This window comes from Podarcis vaucheri (genome assembly GCF_965113315.1).
Source record: "Podarcis vaucheri genome assembly, chromosome: 1".
In the NCBI taxonomy this organism is placed as follows: Eukaryota; Metazoa; Chordata; class Lepidosauria; order Squamata; family Lacertidae; genus Podarcis; species Podarcis vaucheri.
The window spans coordinates 2143081-2159302 of NC_138759.1; positions in this window are offsets into that span (position 1 = coordinate 2143081).

Genomic DNA, 16222 nt, shown 5'->3' on the forward strand with positions numbered 1-16222 from the left:
GATTTTGATTAATTGGATGCATATCCTGCAGGGGTGAAGGTCAGGATGACCAATGGAGAGCCAGGCTAAGGACCTCTAAAGCCAGGCTAAGAACCTCTGACACCATTTTAGAGAGCAAACTAGAAGCTAAAAGCCTGAAGTCATTTTCTGAGAGCAAAGCCTCTCTCCTGTTTGCAACTGTTTGCAAAGAGCAAGTGTGGTTAAGGGTAGCTTGCCCCGACAGGAAGTTTGCCAGTTGAGGTTAAGCCATTTCTAAGAAACGACCCCTGACAAGCAGGATGTAGCTAACCGCCAGGGTCCAGATATAACTCTTAGGTGTGAAGTTGCTAAACCACAAGTACTTCCTGGAACTAATAAGGAGGTTAATTAGTTTATAAGCCAGTAGCGCCACCTAGTGGAGTAGGCAACTTGGAACCGAAAGGACACACCAATTTATTAATTGGTTGAGCTTTAATGAATATTCATCAATGACCATAGGAAATTGTCAATCATTGGCTAAAGGGATGCCAAGGGGCTGAACTATGCTTTGCAAGAGGGTATATGAGTTAGCTACCCCCAAGGAGGGGCGGGCATTCTTCATTTTCCTGAATGCACCCTATTTGCTTTTTGTCTGACAAAAATCCAAATAAAAAAACTTTTTCTTTAAGAAACTTTGCTGCCTGATTTTTTCATTCCTGGTCTGTATTTCTGAAGTCCCTTTCATTTCTGGTGCCAAAAGTGACTCGGATCAGAAGGACTTTAAGTGTCCTCAGAGACCAGGAGGCAGCTCCCTTGCCCTCTGGGCAGTGACGGCGGAGGGCCAACAGACCTCCTGGCTTCCAAGTGCACACCGAACCTTTTCTTCGGAGGGGGACAGAAGGCAACTTGACCCTCTTGCTGTATCCTGGGACAGAGGACAACGGATTTGAAGAGCCGAGATTGGGAGGACAGGGCAGAGAACAGCCGGCTGGGGTGAGTACATGGCAACAAGTCCTGAGGGGATAGGAAATCCTCCTTTTAATTAAGGAGAAGGGAGGTTCTGATCAAATCTCCAGCGTGGATAGTGGCATTAAGGAGAAGGGTTGACCCCTGAGAACCACCCACGCTTTGGTATTAGGAAGGAGAAAAAGGGGGGCACAGGGTGGTTATTGTGTCGTACAACCGTCCACCGAAAGAGGCACTTTGTGCATGTATGTGTGTTACCCCGGGGCATTCCCCTGGGGTCGTAGCAACAAGTACTCCGTTTCCCAGTCGGGCGACCGCACCTGGGCGAGAAAAGTTGCGAAATGAATGTGTGAGTGTTTGGTGTGGGGACGCTGTACAGGGCCATACTGAAAATGGGAGGGGGAGGCTTGAAAGGTCCAGTAATTCCCCTTCAATGCATGTTAAACAACTTCAAGAAAGGATTCAACAGAGACTATGGCATAGACCAGGGGGGACATCCTGACCAGATCCCCTATATAGACAACTGGCTGAAGGTGGTAGATGACAACCCCCCCCCCGGTTGAAGAAATGCAGGACTGAACATTGCAAAGTCACTCCCTCATGTCAGGTTTTGGAGAGGGAAGATGTCCAGAAGAAGTGCAGTGTTTATGGAGAAGAGTGTACAGAACAGTAAGCAGTTATTACTGCATTAACAGAGGAAAAAATAAATAAATACCCACTTTTGAGAAAAGAGCATGAAACAGGATGCTGCTATAGAATTAATGTAACAGGATCTTGAGCAGACAAATGAAGGACTTAATAGATTAAACACAAGTCATTTAGAAGAGAGGTCTCAACTAATTCAAGACCTCCAGAGGCATGGAAGAGAATTTGACAACCTCAGAGAGGTTTTAGTTGAGAAAGACAAAGAAATTTCTGTTATTATTTCAAATACAAATGTGTATTCTGAGCAGATTAATATTCTGAAATGTCAGATCAAATGCAAAGAGTATGAAATGCAAGACAGGGAAATTGCTGAAGGATGTACAAACCAAAGGTGTGAACAGTGGAGGCAGAAAGCTTTCAGAACTTTCTGAGCAGTTAAGTGCAATAAAATCAGAACTGACTGAGGAAAAAAAAAAATTGAAAACGCTAGTAAAACAAAAGAGAATGAAGAATTTGTTGGGCAAATCAAAGAGACTAGCCAAACAGTTAAAGATCTTCATTCTGCAATCAATACTTGTGATGTTACTTACAACAACAAACTCATGGAGTTTGACTCACAAATTAAATTGCTTAAAGAACAAATAAGTAAATCAGCTAAAAATTGCAAGAAACAGAAATAGAATGTAAGGAGGGAACAGACCATCTTAAATCCCAGGTTGATGAACATATCTCTGCAAAGGAGAAATTGAACAAGTTATTAAAATTAAAAGAAAAACAGAGAACAAAGTTTTGTGAATGAGCTGAAATCAGTGAAAGATTCACACAACCAGCTCACTTTACAAAATGCAAAAAAAAAGGGATGAAGATTTAGCTAATTTATCCAGACAACTTGCTGAACATACTGACCATCTAGAAATTGTCAGAAGGTCACTGCAAGGAAAGGCAGAGATTGTGATATCCCTAAAAGACAAGCTTAAAGTTGTGGAGCAGCAGGCTTTTGCAAAATCGGGATCCTAGGCTTCAGTATTTTAGCAAAACCTCTAAATGAGAGTACCAGAGGAAGAGAAAGAGACCCCTTTGAGTGGGGACCGGCCCAACAAGAAGCCTTTGAGACTATCAAGCAATTAGATTCCACAGTGAAAGGCTGGCCACCCTGTCTGCGGCCTGTCACTGCCACCGTCACACTAGTGGAAGAAGCAGGCAAGTTCATGTTGGCCAGGAGATGCATGTGAATGTGCCCCATTCGGTTCTCACCCTTATGGAATATAAGGGGTATACAGGCTGAAACAGGCTTTGCCCAACCCATTGAGAAGTCTGCAGGCGCAGTGGAAGCTTGTGAAGCAGACGTGCCTGATGTTCTAGAGAGACCAAAGGGTCCTAGCCATTTTAAGGGCCAGCATTGATTCTTGGCTGTTGGCAATACTCCAAAGGAGGAAGCCCTGGGTAGCGTGGCAGCCACTGAAGACAGCATGTCAGGCCACAGTGGCAGCCAGACCAGAGGGGGCTGGAAGCCCAGAAGGGGCTGTGGGACGCCCAGAAAGCCCAGAGGGGGCTAGAGGATGCCCAGAAAAAGTACCAAGCCCAGAGGGGGCTGAGGCTGTTTTGGGAAGCTGTTTCTACGCTTCAATAAATCTGTGTGATGGACTGTGGGCTGGAGAGAGGCTGAGAGAAGGGAAGAGGAAGGCAGTTACAAGTTGTTCCTCAGGCAGCAGAGCACCCAGAAGTGGGGGTGCAAGCCAGGCAAGCCGTTCCAAGAGTTCTAAGAAAGCCAAAGTCTCCAAGAGTTGTTTGTGTTTTGAGGCGAAGTCCAACAGCAAAAGGCATTGTCCTGCAATTGGCAACTAGATGCAAGGCTAACTTCCAGGAGTTGAGATGTTACTGGAAGCAGTATGGGGTTCCGAAGAGATTGCCGTGATCCACTGCAAAGGCCATCGGAGAGGCCGGGACATGGTCACTAGGGGCAACCGGAAGGCAGACAACGCAGCTCGTGAAGCAGCTTTGAAACCTCCACCAGCACTCAACGCAGCCCTCATCCCACAACTCACTCCAGACGATGTGGAACCACGCTACACACCGGAGGAACAACAGTTGGCACGCCAGGAAGGAGCAACACTCCAGGAGGGATGGTTCCATCTACCAGACAACCGTGTTTTTGTGCCCCATCATCTGGCTACCGTGATTGTGAAGAATTACCACGAGTCCACTCATCTAGGGGGTCCAGCTGCCAGAGTACACCTTGGGAGACTTTTCTATATCACTAACCTTTCTCAACTAGTTGCTGCTATATCCCAAAAGTGTGTCCTGTGCGCCAAGAGCAACCCTAGGCAAGAACACCTCCCTCCACCGGGCGTACAACACGTGGGCTTTACCCCTATGGAAAGCCTGATTGTGGACTTCACTGAACTACCTCCAGTTAGGGGCATCAAATACCTGCTTGTGTTTGTCTGCACCCTGACGGGTTGGACAGTGGCCTCCCCAGAAGTATTGGCAGTGACAATGACCCTGCCTTCATTGATGAAGTTGTGCAAGAAGTGTGCAAGGCGCTGCAGATAAACTGAAGGCTACACGCAGCCTACAGACCCCAGAGTTTGGGAAAACCTGAACTTATGAATCACACCTTGAAGACCCACTTGGCCAAGCTGACCCAGGAGACGGGACTACACTGGATAGATGTCCTGCCCATTACCTTGTTTCGGATTCGGAGCGCTCCAACCAAGAGACTGAGACTATCACCCTTTGAACTTTTGTATGGCAGACCAACCCCTTTCGTCTGAGACATCCCCGCCAGTTTGGGGCGGGTGGGAGATCACATCACTCAGGAACAAGTGCAATTCCTGTCCCCGTGTGTGTTTGTTTTCCTTTCCAGGTACTACCTCGAGCCTACACTGTGCAGTCTCGCTGAGCCGGTCCACCAGTTCCAGCCGGGTGACAGCGTGGAAGCGCAACCCCCTCATCCCCAAGTGGCGAGACCCGTATACCGTCCTCCTCTCCATCCCAACTGCGGTGAGAGTAGCTGACGTGATTCCCTGGGTGCATCACACGCAGCTGATCATCACCTTGTGTCTGACGCTACCGGGAACAGCGTTGGGCCACGGGCAACTAGATCCTGCGACTGATCATCACAAGGACTTTCACAAGGACTTTCCCCTTTTCTCTATTATGTTCTGTATTGATTTGCTCTATGTCCTACTGCCCTTTTTGCTCTATGTCCTATTGCCCTGACCCCACCGAGCCATACCGACCCTATTGGCCTGCGGACCTCTGCTACGACTGGTTCGTCTTGCCACCCCATCTGGTAGACCAGGTCCTAATCTTAATCCAGGTGTTGCATGGGACGGAGCCTATCTTAATGCAAATATTACAGGGGAGGGAGCCTGAACCAGGTGCGTATTGAAATTGCTGAACAAGTGTCAGTAAATCCTGCAGCCCCACCTGTGGTTGTCGTGGTGGCTCGAGCCTGCCAAAAATCCCAGAATACTGCCTGAACTACTGGGCCTGGTAACTCCACATCTAATACCCTTGAATGTGGTAGGGTATTCTTGTGGCTGCATAAGGGTTGTCACCCCAGGCTTCAGTCTCCATAGGCCCTGGTCAGAGACCACGTAGGTGACCTCCACCCAGTAGGACCAGCCTTTGAACTTTACAGAGTCTATTGCCATCCCTATAGCTCCCGAGGCCTAGCAGTGTATCAGTGTCAGGCGGCCACTTTTCCCTGTGTAGAGTGGGAACGTTTTGTGTGTAGACGCTGTTCACGCCTCAGTAGGGCCAGGAGTTAGAGGCCCACATGACCTGGCCTTCGTGGGCCCCCATCCCTTTGGCCTGTGGTATTTCTATGTTGGTGGTACAGTTCTTTGTTCTGGGCCACCGAACATTCCTCGAATCAGGATGTGGATCATACCCTGCCTCCTGATGGTTCTCACCTCTCAGATGGCCACCGGGTGGAGGGAGAACACCTTCCTGAACATGACCACAGCTGTGGCCAAGAGCCTGAACAGGTCTGAGTGCTGGGTATGCGTGCGAGGTCAAGATTCTGAACACCACCTACGTGGTTCCCCAGCACCATATTTGAAGACTTGACAGGGTCATAGAGGGAGGCCCGTGTATCCACAGAAGTGTACATTTCCTGGCTCTCTATGATATTGTACCTATAGGTCCATCAAGCGAAAATGGAGAACCGTGCCGGTCAGCATTTTCGTGATGGAAAGGGGGGAATGCAGGGGTGAAGGTCAGGATGACCAATGGAGAGCCAGGCTAAGGACCTCTAAAGCCAGGCTAAGAACCTCTGACACCATTTTAGAGAGCAAACTAGAAGCTAAAAGCCTGAAGTCATTTTCTGAGAGCAAAGCCTCTCTCCTGTTTGCAACTGTTTGCAAAGAGCAAGTGTGGTTAAGGGTAGCTTGCCCCGACAGGAAGTTTGCCAGTTGAGGTTAAGCCATTTCTAAGAAACGACCCCTGACAAGCAGGATGTAGCTAACCGCCAGGGTCCAGATATAACTCTTAGGTGTGAAGTTGCTAAACCACAAGTACTTCCTGGAACTAATAAGGAGGTTAATTAGTTTATAAGCCAGTAGCGCCACCTAGTGGAGTAGGCAACTTGGAACCGAAAGGACACACCAATTTATTAATTGGTTGAGCTTTAATGAATATTCATCAATGACCATAGGAAATTGTCAATCATTGGCTAAAGGGATGCCAAGGGGCTGAACTATGCTTTGCAAGAGGGTATATGAGTTAGCTACCCCCAAGGAGGGGCGGGCATTCTTCATTTTCCTGAATGCACCCTATTTGCTTTTTGTCTGACAAAAATCCAAATAAAAAAACTTTTTCTTTAAGAAACTTTGCTGCCTGATTTTTTCATTCCTGGTCTGTATTTCTGAAGTCCCTTTCATTTCCTCCTTTTTATCCAAGGAGCTCAAGGTGGCCTACAGGGTCATCCCCACCCCCATTTTAATCCCCACAAGAAACCTTTGATGTAGGTTGGCTGAGAGAGCCAGAGACTGGCCCAGAGACCACACCCCGTGAGCATCATTGGCTGAGTTGGGGGATTTGAACCCAGGTCTCCCAGGACCAAGTTCAACAGTCTTAGCACTGCGCCACATTAGCTGAAGAGCGGAGTGCAAGTGCTGTAAAAATGCAAGCACACAGTCCCAGAGATTTAAGGGTGGGGGGGCATTTGCAGAAATGGTGAGGCAATGCCTCTTTCCTGCTTTCCATTGTGTTCTCCTGCCTGCTCTTTCGCTTCCCTAATGAGGAAGTTGTCTTCCAGGCATGGTTTGGCTGCGAGCTTTGTTCTTGCTAATTAAAAATCAATTAGTATGTTGAGCAATTATCTAATTAACGTACTAAAGCTATCATGTTAGATTCCTATCCAAACATGCCTCTGCAATGTTGGGCATTAGCAATGATGCAAGCAGGCCCCTTGTTTTTCGCGAGCGTCGCCCTGAATCGAGGAACGCGAGGCTTCTGTTAATCCCGTGTGCTCGTGGCGCATCATTTGGTACATGTGGAAGAAGGGAATGTGAAATATCCTGGCTCCACTCAGCCAGCAACCATGTCCTGAAAGCCCAGGAGCTGATTCCGCCATTGTTCTCTGCTTCTGCCTGTGTTTTGCTGCTGGAATGGACAAAATTTGGGGTTCTCTCATTTTCCCCAGGCCAGCCTTAAGTTCACTTCTGCACATTTGCACATCAGTGTGCCGCATGAAAGCTTGTGAACATTTTAGAGCATGTTTGTTTTAATATACAGTGGTATATTATACAGCGGTTCTCAAACACCTTGGTTCTCAAACACCCCAAACCCAGAAGTAAGTGTTCCAATTTTCGAACGTTTTTTGGAAGCTGAACGTCCGATGCAGCTGTCGGCTACTATTGTTTCCGGGGCGGCTGCACCAATCAGAAGCTGCACCTTGGTTTTCAAACATTTCAGAAGTCAAACAGACTTCCAGAACAGATGAAGTTTGGCGCATTTTGCTATTTATTTTGCGTTTTTGTTTTTGAGGCTTTTTCGGTTAATTTGTTTTTTGTGACTGTGTGGAACCCAGTTCAGCTACTGATTGATTGATTGATTGATTGTGTGACTGCAGAAATGGATAAAAGCCCCCCATCCAAACAATGACTGTGTTCAGTGTAGGTAAGGGGAAAAAATAATTCTAATGTCCATCATTTACAATACTGTCTTATTTATTTTATAGTACAGTACATTGACTATTGCTTTCATTTTATGGATCAACGGTCTCGTTAGATAATAAAATTCATGTTAAATTGCTGTTTTAGGGGTTGTTTTTAAAAGTCTGGAACGGATTAATCTGTTTTGCATTCCTTTCTATGGGAAAGCGTGCCTTGGTTTTGGAACGCTTTGGTTTTGGAATGGACATCCGGAATGGATTAAGTTTGAGAACCAAGGTACCACTGGATGATGATGATGAGGATGTTAGTTGTGGTGCACCTGCAGCAGCAGACACCTTCCCCTGCCCCAGCTGCACCAAAACATGTCTTTCCTGTAAGGGTCTCTACAGCCACAGCAGGCGCTGCGACTCCCCAATGGAGTTCCCGCTGCCTTAAAAGGATCAATTGCGTTATTTTATGTTACTGTTTATTTATATGCTGCCTTTCAGCCCAAAAGCCTCCCAAGGTGGCTCCTCAAAATAAACAGACATATGCAAATACAACAATGCAATTGCAAATAATGCAAATGCAACAAACACTTCAATAGCCACCAATAGCTTCCTTCTCCTCCATGAATGTTATGTACTAAGCTTGAATCCTAGAACAATTGGCAAGAAGGATCCTAGAATGCGACAACTGATTGGCCTGCAGGAAAAGACCAATCAGGCTCCAGGAGGGAAGCAGAATCAGCCAATCAGGCGGGACTCATTGTGTAAATAATGTATATAAAAGCCTGAGGTTCGGGAGGCAATTCAATCACTGTTTTACAAGCTGCAATAAAGAGCATGAAATCACTACAGGACTCCGAGTATATTTCAATGAATTTCTCTAATTCTGAAATCAGAGAGGGGTGGCTTTGAAGATGACCAGCAATGCATGTTTTCTCACTTCAGGAGGAACATATTTTTTGCTATTTTCTTCCGCATTTGGGAATGTCCAAGGGGTTTGGTTCCCACCTCCTGCCCCTATTTTAATTGCTTGTTTAAAAGGAACCCAGACATGTTTTTCCAGCCTCCCTGCCCTCTTCCCATGTCCATAACTTCTGGAGCAAACAGCAGGCGGGAGAACACACGTCTGATCTGATCATCCTTAACATCTCACTGACAGACACGGGACTGGCCCCAAATGGACTTTCCATGTTCCAAACCTCTCAGCTGTAAGAGACGGCCTCTGAAAAATTTACAAGTGTGATTTGCAACCCTTCAGCTCTCCAGATGCAGCAGGATTTTCAGAAGCTGCATCCCTGGTTCTTTGCTCTGAATTGCAAAGCAGTTTGGGCTTTAATTTTTCATTTGTTTATTTTTGGCGTGCTCTACATGCTAGCAGAGTAACTGCTTAGTGCCGTACTTTCAAACTCCTCTTTCCTTTTTTGTTTTGTTTTTGTTTAAGTTCTTCCTGAGTGACCTCCAAACCGGTCTAGCACACCCTTGCATTGCAAAAATAATAATAATAAAAATAATAAAAATGGAGCAACCTGTTGGACAAATGGTTCCAAGTGCTAAGAACGTATAAGAAGATGTTTGAAGACTGGGAAAGGTCTTTTTTTCTGATAGACCGTCTAATTCTGCATATTCTGTCAGCTTTTGGATCCAATCTTGTATAGAGGGAAGTTGATTACTCTTTCATTTTGCCGCGATAAGAACTCTTGCTGCCGCCGTAGCATATAAAAAGATACCCTTCACCCTGATTTTTAAGTGGTTTGAGATTCCAGGAGTTCCAGTCACGTACCCAGGGTTTGTGTTTCCTTTAGAATGATATAGAGCAGGGACTGGTGTGTTTAGGATATATGGTTTATATATATAATTCTGGAGTAAATTCAATTATCTCCTGTGATACTAATCAGTTCCAAAACCCTCGTTTTGTGGCGCACTCCCACCAGAGGTGCCAATATGTGCCTTTAATTTCCTGGAGGTTGTGTGAGCCAATAACATGAAGTTGTTTAAGAATTGTCACAGTGTTTTCCCAGAAAGCCAATTATTCTTAACCAGCATTGATTTCCTAGCAGTCTGCAAATACATCCCCACATATAACGGACACGCCACTTTTCAGAATGACAGACATGCATGGAAAGAGGTCTCTGCCTCCAAGGAGCTTGCAATTTTGGTGGGCGGGCAATAAGAGGAGGGAAGGGGAAGGCAAGGAGAATTTGGGATGAGCGTCTGTCGCTGCAGTTACACGAATGCTAGCTTTCTCCCTGAGCGTTCACACAATTGCCAGATGAAATAGCTTGCCCTGTTTTTAAAATCTGTTAAAAATGATGTACAGATGGCACCTCACGCCAATTAAATTGTCAAAGATGTATAAAACAGGAAATAAGAACTGTTGGAAGTGTGCGGTGAAAGAAGGCAGTTTCTTCCACATGTGGTGGACATGTGACATATGTAATGAAAACGTATTGGGAAAATATATAGAACGAATTAAAGAAGATTTTTAGGCATACGTTTTTGAAAAAACCAGAATTATTTCTGTTGGGAATGGTGGGAGAGGATATTGACAAGAATGATCAGAAACTGTTCTTATATGCGACAACAGCAGCGAGGTTATTGCTGGCTCAGGTATGGAAACAGCAAAAATTGCCTACAAAAGAAGAGTGGCAGTACAAGGTTATGGAGTATGCAGAAATAGCCAAACTAACAGCAAAAAAATTGACATCAGGGTGACAAAACAAATAAAAAAGAATGGGGAAAATTTATGTTATATATAGAGAAGACGATGTGAAAATGGGAAACCAGTAGGACTAAAATAAACCTCATAACGGGAAAACACAAGAAATTTATTGGATAATAATATCAAAATGAATTAAAAATGTATATTAGGACTATTGTTGAACAATGTGTGTAAATGAATGTAGACAGATAACAAGAATTGCTTTCGTAGATTTTCACGGGTACAGGAATGCAGGTTTTGGTGTCTTCGGGTGTCTTCCCGTGTAAGAGTCGGGGTGTCTGTGCGACGTTTCGACGAGGTCTCACTCGTCATCTTCAGGCTGGTGCTTTCGGCTTCTTGTTACTGGAACAGAGCAGAGTCTGGTGTTTGAGTTCCTATAAATACTGTTGAGGGGTGTGGTGTATAGCCTCCAACGTTCTGGGCAGAGAGGAAGTTCCTAGATTAGTGTGCCATCGAGATAGAGAAACACCCTCACAACATGAACAAGCGTGACGACACGTCCCGCCTGCCAGACATCTGGAAATTAGCCCTCCCCACAAAAACCGACACCAGAACCAGAGGCACACAGAACGCCGTCACCAATCAACCACACCAGACCCAAACCCAGACCCTCTCCACAGACATATTACAGACTCCATCCAGTAGCCAAACTATAGTGGCACCTCCGGATGCTGCACCCCCCTGCAATCCCTACACAGATCTGGCTGGCACAAGGCACAAAACCACAGCTCGCCCCTATACACGAAGCCAAGCCAGAGCACAACTAAATGCAGCACAGCCATCTTCTCAGAAAAACTCTTCACAAGCTCAAGAGGTCAAGACACGAAAGCTTTAGCAACTAATCTACACTTAATGACCCACCCAGTGGTATTCAGAATATCACTCATGAAATCACCCAAGATATCCCTCAAGTAATTAAGGAACAAAAGAAGAAAAGGCACACTAATCTAGGAACTTCCTCTCTGCCCAGAACGTTGGAGGCTATACACCACACCCCTCAACAGTATTTATAGGAACTCAAACACCAGACTCTGCTCTGTTCCAGTAACAAGAAGCCGAAAGCACCAGCCTGAAGATGACGAGTGAGACCTCGTCGAAACGTCGCACAGACACCCCGACTCTTACACGGGAAGACACCCGAAGACACCAAAACCTGCATAACAAGAATTGTATATATAGATTTATTTGTTTACAGATATTTTATGGAAAAAATTGAAGAAGAACAATTATATATAAAATGGACAAAGACAATGCGAAAAGTTAAAGATGACATAAAAAAGCTGGAAGAAGGAAGGAGGGAAGGCAGCTTGGGAGAGCAAGAACAAATGTGAAATATAATGTATGTGTATGTATAAAGCAGAGACATCACCTTGCCAACAAAAAGGTCCGTATAGTTAAAGCTATGGTTTTCCCGGTAGTGATGTATGGAAGCGAGAGCTGGACCATCAAGAAGGCTGATCGCCGAAGAATTGATGCTTTTGAATTCTGGTGCTGGAGGAGACTCTTGAGAGTCCCATGGACTGCAAGAAGATCAAACCTCTCCATTCTGAAGGAAATCAGCCCTGAGTGCTCACTGGAAGGACAGATCCTGAAGCTGTGACTCCAAGACTTTGGCCTCCTCATGAGAAGAGAAGACTCCCTGGAAAAGACCCTGATGCTGGGGAAGATGGAGGGCACAAGGAGAAGGGGACGGCAGAGGACGAGATGGTTGGACAGTGTTCTCGAAGCTACAAACATGAGTCTGACCAAACTGCGGGAGGCAGTGGAAGACAGGAGTGCCTGGCGTGCTCTGGTCCAGGGGGTCACGAAGAGGCGGACACGATTAAACTACTAAACAACAAATGTATAAAGGTAAAGGGACCCCTGACCATTAGGTCCAGTCATGACCAACTCTGGGGTTGTGGCGCTCATCTCACTTTATTGGCAGAGGGAGCCGGCGTACAGCTTCCGGGTCATGTGGCCAGCATGACGAAGCCGCTTCTGGCGAACCAGAGCAGCGCACGGAAACGCCGTTTACCTTCCCGCCGGAGTGGTATTTCTTTATCTACTTGCACTTTGACGTGCTTTCGAACTGCTAGGTTGGCAGGCGCTAGGACCGAGCAATGGGAGCTCACCCCGTTGCAGGGATTCGAACCGCCAACCTTCTGATCGGCAAGCCCTAGGCTCTGTGGTTTAGACCACAGCGCCACCCGTGTCCCCATGTGTTTGAATAGTATGTAACTAAAAATTCAATAAAGATCATCTAAAAAAGAAAAAAAGAAATAGCTTGCCCTCAAGCCGGGAGTGGCCTTCCTGCGTATTTGTCTGTTGTGTGCTCTGCAGCGTGGAGCTCTGTTGCAAGTCGGAAATTAAATCAGGAGCTGATGCCAACACGCGAGAGGAGAAGAGGCAGGCATAATGGCGCTTTATAGCTCACTCTGCCCGCCACTCCCAGCTGGTGCTCAGCCAAGGGTGTGATTTATTCATACCAGACACTGTCCCAGCCAAAAGGGTCTGACAATAAGACCCTGACAAGTCTTCTGCCACAAGCCATTAGGGGAGCCAACAGTGAGACGCAGGGGGGAAAACAAGAACAACAACATTTGCCAGCTCAGCTTGTTCTTAATATCACTCTTGGCCACGGTTTGGTGGCAATTTGGTGGCATGTCCTAGAATCATAGAATCATAGAGTTGGAAGAGACCACAAGGGCCACTGAGTCCAACCCCCTGCCAAGCAGGAAACACCATCAGAGCACTCCTGACATATGGTTGTCAAGCCTCTGCTTAAAGACCTCCAAAGTAGGAGACTCCACCACACTCCTTGGCAGCAAATTCCACTGTCGAACAGCTCTTACTGTCAGGAAGTTCTTCCTAATGTTTAGGTGGAATCTTCTTCCTTGTAGTTTGGATCCATTGCTCCGTGTCCGCTTCTCTGGAGCAGCAGAAAACAACCTTTCTCCCTCCTCTATGTGACATCCTTTTATATATTTGAACATGGCTATCATATCACCCCTTAACCTCCTCTTCTCCAGGCTAAACATGCCCAGCTCCCTTAGCCGTTCCTCATAAGGCATCGTTTCCAGGCCTTTGACCATTTTGGTTGCCCTCCTCTGGACACGTTCCAGTTTGTCAGTGTCCTTCTTGAACTGTGGTGCCCAGAACTGGACACAGTACTCCAGGTGAGGTCTGACCAGAGCAGAATACAGTGGCACTATTACTTCCCTTGATCTAGATGCTATTCTCCTATTGATGCAGCCCAGAATTGCATTGGCTTTTTTAGCTGCCGCGTCACACTGTTGGCTCATGTCGAGTTTGTGGTCAACCAAGACTCCTAGATCCTTTTCACATGTACTGCTCTCAAGCCAGGTGTCCCCCATCTTGTATTTGTGCCTCTCATTTTTTTTTGCCCAAGTGCAATACTTTACATTTCTCCCTGTTAAAATTCATCTTGTTTGTTTTGGCCCAGTTCTCTAATTTGTCAAGGTCGTTTTGAAGTGTGATCCTGTCCTCTGGGGTGTTAGCCACCCCTCCCAGTTTGGTGTCATCTGCAAATTTGATCAGGATGCCCTTGAGTCCATCATCCAAGTCGTTGATAAAGATGTTGAATAAGACCGGGCCCAAGACAGAACCCTGTGGCACCCCACTAGTCACTCTTCTCCAGGATGAAGAGGAACCATTGATGAGCACCCTTTGGGTTCGGTCAGTCAGCCAGTTACAAATCCACTGAGTGGTAGCAGAGTCAAGACCGCATTTTACCAGCTTCTTTACAAGAATATCATGGGGCACCTTGTCAAATGCCTTGCTGAAATCAAGGTAGGCTACATCCACTGCGTTCCCTTCATCTACCAGGCTTGTAATTCTGTCAAAAAACCTGATCAGGTTAGTCTGACATGACTTATTTTTCAGAAATGTCATGTGGTTATAGGCCAGTCAATGGTGCCCAGAAGCCTTTTGGAATTCCTCTTTTTGTCCATCACTCCAATGGAAAAGAGCTGAGATGATGATGATGATGATAAACAATTATTTATACCCCGCCCATTTGGCTGAGTTTTCCTAGCCACTCTGGGCGGCTCCCAACAGAATATAAAAAATAAAGTCGAACATTAAAAACTTCCCTAAACAGAGCTGCCTTCAGACGTCTTCTATAAGTCAGTTGTTTATTTCCTTGACATCTGATGGGAGGGCATTCCACAGGACAGATGACACCACCGAGAAGGCCCTCTGCCTGAGGGAACCACCAGAAGGCCATCGGAGCTGGGCCTCAGTGTCTGGGCAGAACCATGGGGGTGGAGATGCTCCTTCAGGCATACTGGGCTGAAGCCATTGAGGGCTTTCAAGGTCAGCACCAACACTTTGAATTGTGTTCGGAAACATACTGGGAGCCAATGAAGGTCTTTCAAGATCAGTGTTATATGGTCTTGGTGGCCGCTCCCAGTCACCAGTCTAGCTGCCGCATTCTGGATTAGTTGTAGATTCTGGGTCACCTTCAAAGGTAGCCCCACGTAGAGCGTAGATGACAGATCTTAAGGTTAAACATTAGCTGAATCTCCTGTGGAATTGCCTGCCAGCATGAGACTTTCAGACCTGGCCAGGAGGAAAGATTCGGAGAAGATGTCCAGCAGATCACATGGTACAGACATGATGGGATGCACCACCTCACAGATGCACTGGAATATATGCATGTCCAGTGGTACCTCGCGTTACAAACTTTATTCGTTCTGGAGGTCCGTTTTTAACCCGAAACCATTCTTAACCTGAGCTTTCGCTAATGGGGCCTCCCAATGCTGCTATGTCGTCATCAAGTGATTTCCATTCTCCTCCTGGGGCAAAGTTTGCAACCCAAGGCACTACTTCCAGGTTAGCGGAGTTTGTAACCCGAAGTGTTTGTAACCCAAGGTACCACTCTATGTTGTTGACATGCGTTCCCCACAAAAAGCTGAGGCTGACATGAACTGCAAACACGATGCTTTATAAAGAAGTAAAAGACTTTATGCTCAAAACATCAGAAGTCACAGAAACGAGGCTTTAGACATGTCTCCATCTAGTTGGCAGAAAGATTTCAAAAGGAGTTTCCGAAAACAGTTTTCAAGAGGAAATAATTAGGGCTTATCTACACTTACCTTTCACTTTGCTCTTTCCAGGCTCAGATCTGTACTTTAAAGCTCTGAGTGATCTTTGTTTCCATCCCTGAGCTTTCCTTACAAAAAAACCTGCTCTTTAAAGCTGCAGCACAACAAACAGCAATTTGGGTTTTTTCACGGACTGCCATTTGCACCGACTTAGCCTTAAAGAGCGGGTTTTCACAGGGAAAGCAGAAAGAAAGAAAGAAAGAAAGAAAGAAAGAAAGAAAGAAAGAAAGAAAGAAAGAAAGAAAGAAGACTCAGACTGGGAGCTTTAAAGCTTGGACCATGCTTGGAAAGCACAGAGGAAAGGGAAGTTCATTGCAGGAATGTGTTGGTGAACTAAGGCCAGCTATGTGAGTCTTTCAGCTGGGAAGTTTCACCACGTGGAGTTTATGGAGCTGGAATCGATTGACGGGCCCTGCTCTTAAATCTACATTTCTTCTTAAAAGAAAGAAATGGACAGAGGGAGCCAGGACTGCAAAGGGCTTCCAAGTCCCTCCCAAGAGAACGAGGGTCCTATCCAAGCAACTTGCTGAAGCTCAGCTTGCCCCTTTCATGCAGGCAAAGTGTGAGGCAGAAACTACCCCAACATTACAACATTAGAACACACTATTGAAGACACAGGTAGGTAGCCGTGTTGGTCTGCTGTAGTTGAAAGAAAATTAAAAAATGCCTTCAGGTAGCACCTTAGAGACCAACTAAGTTTGTTAATGGTACGAG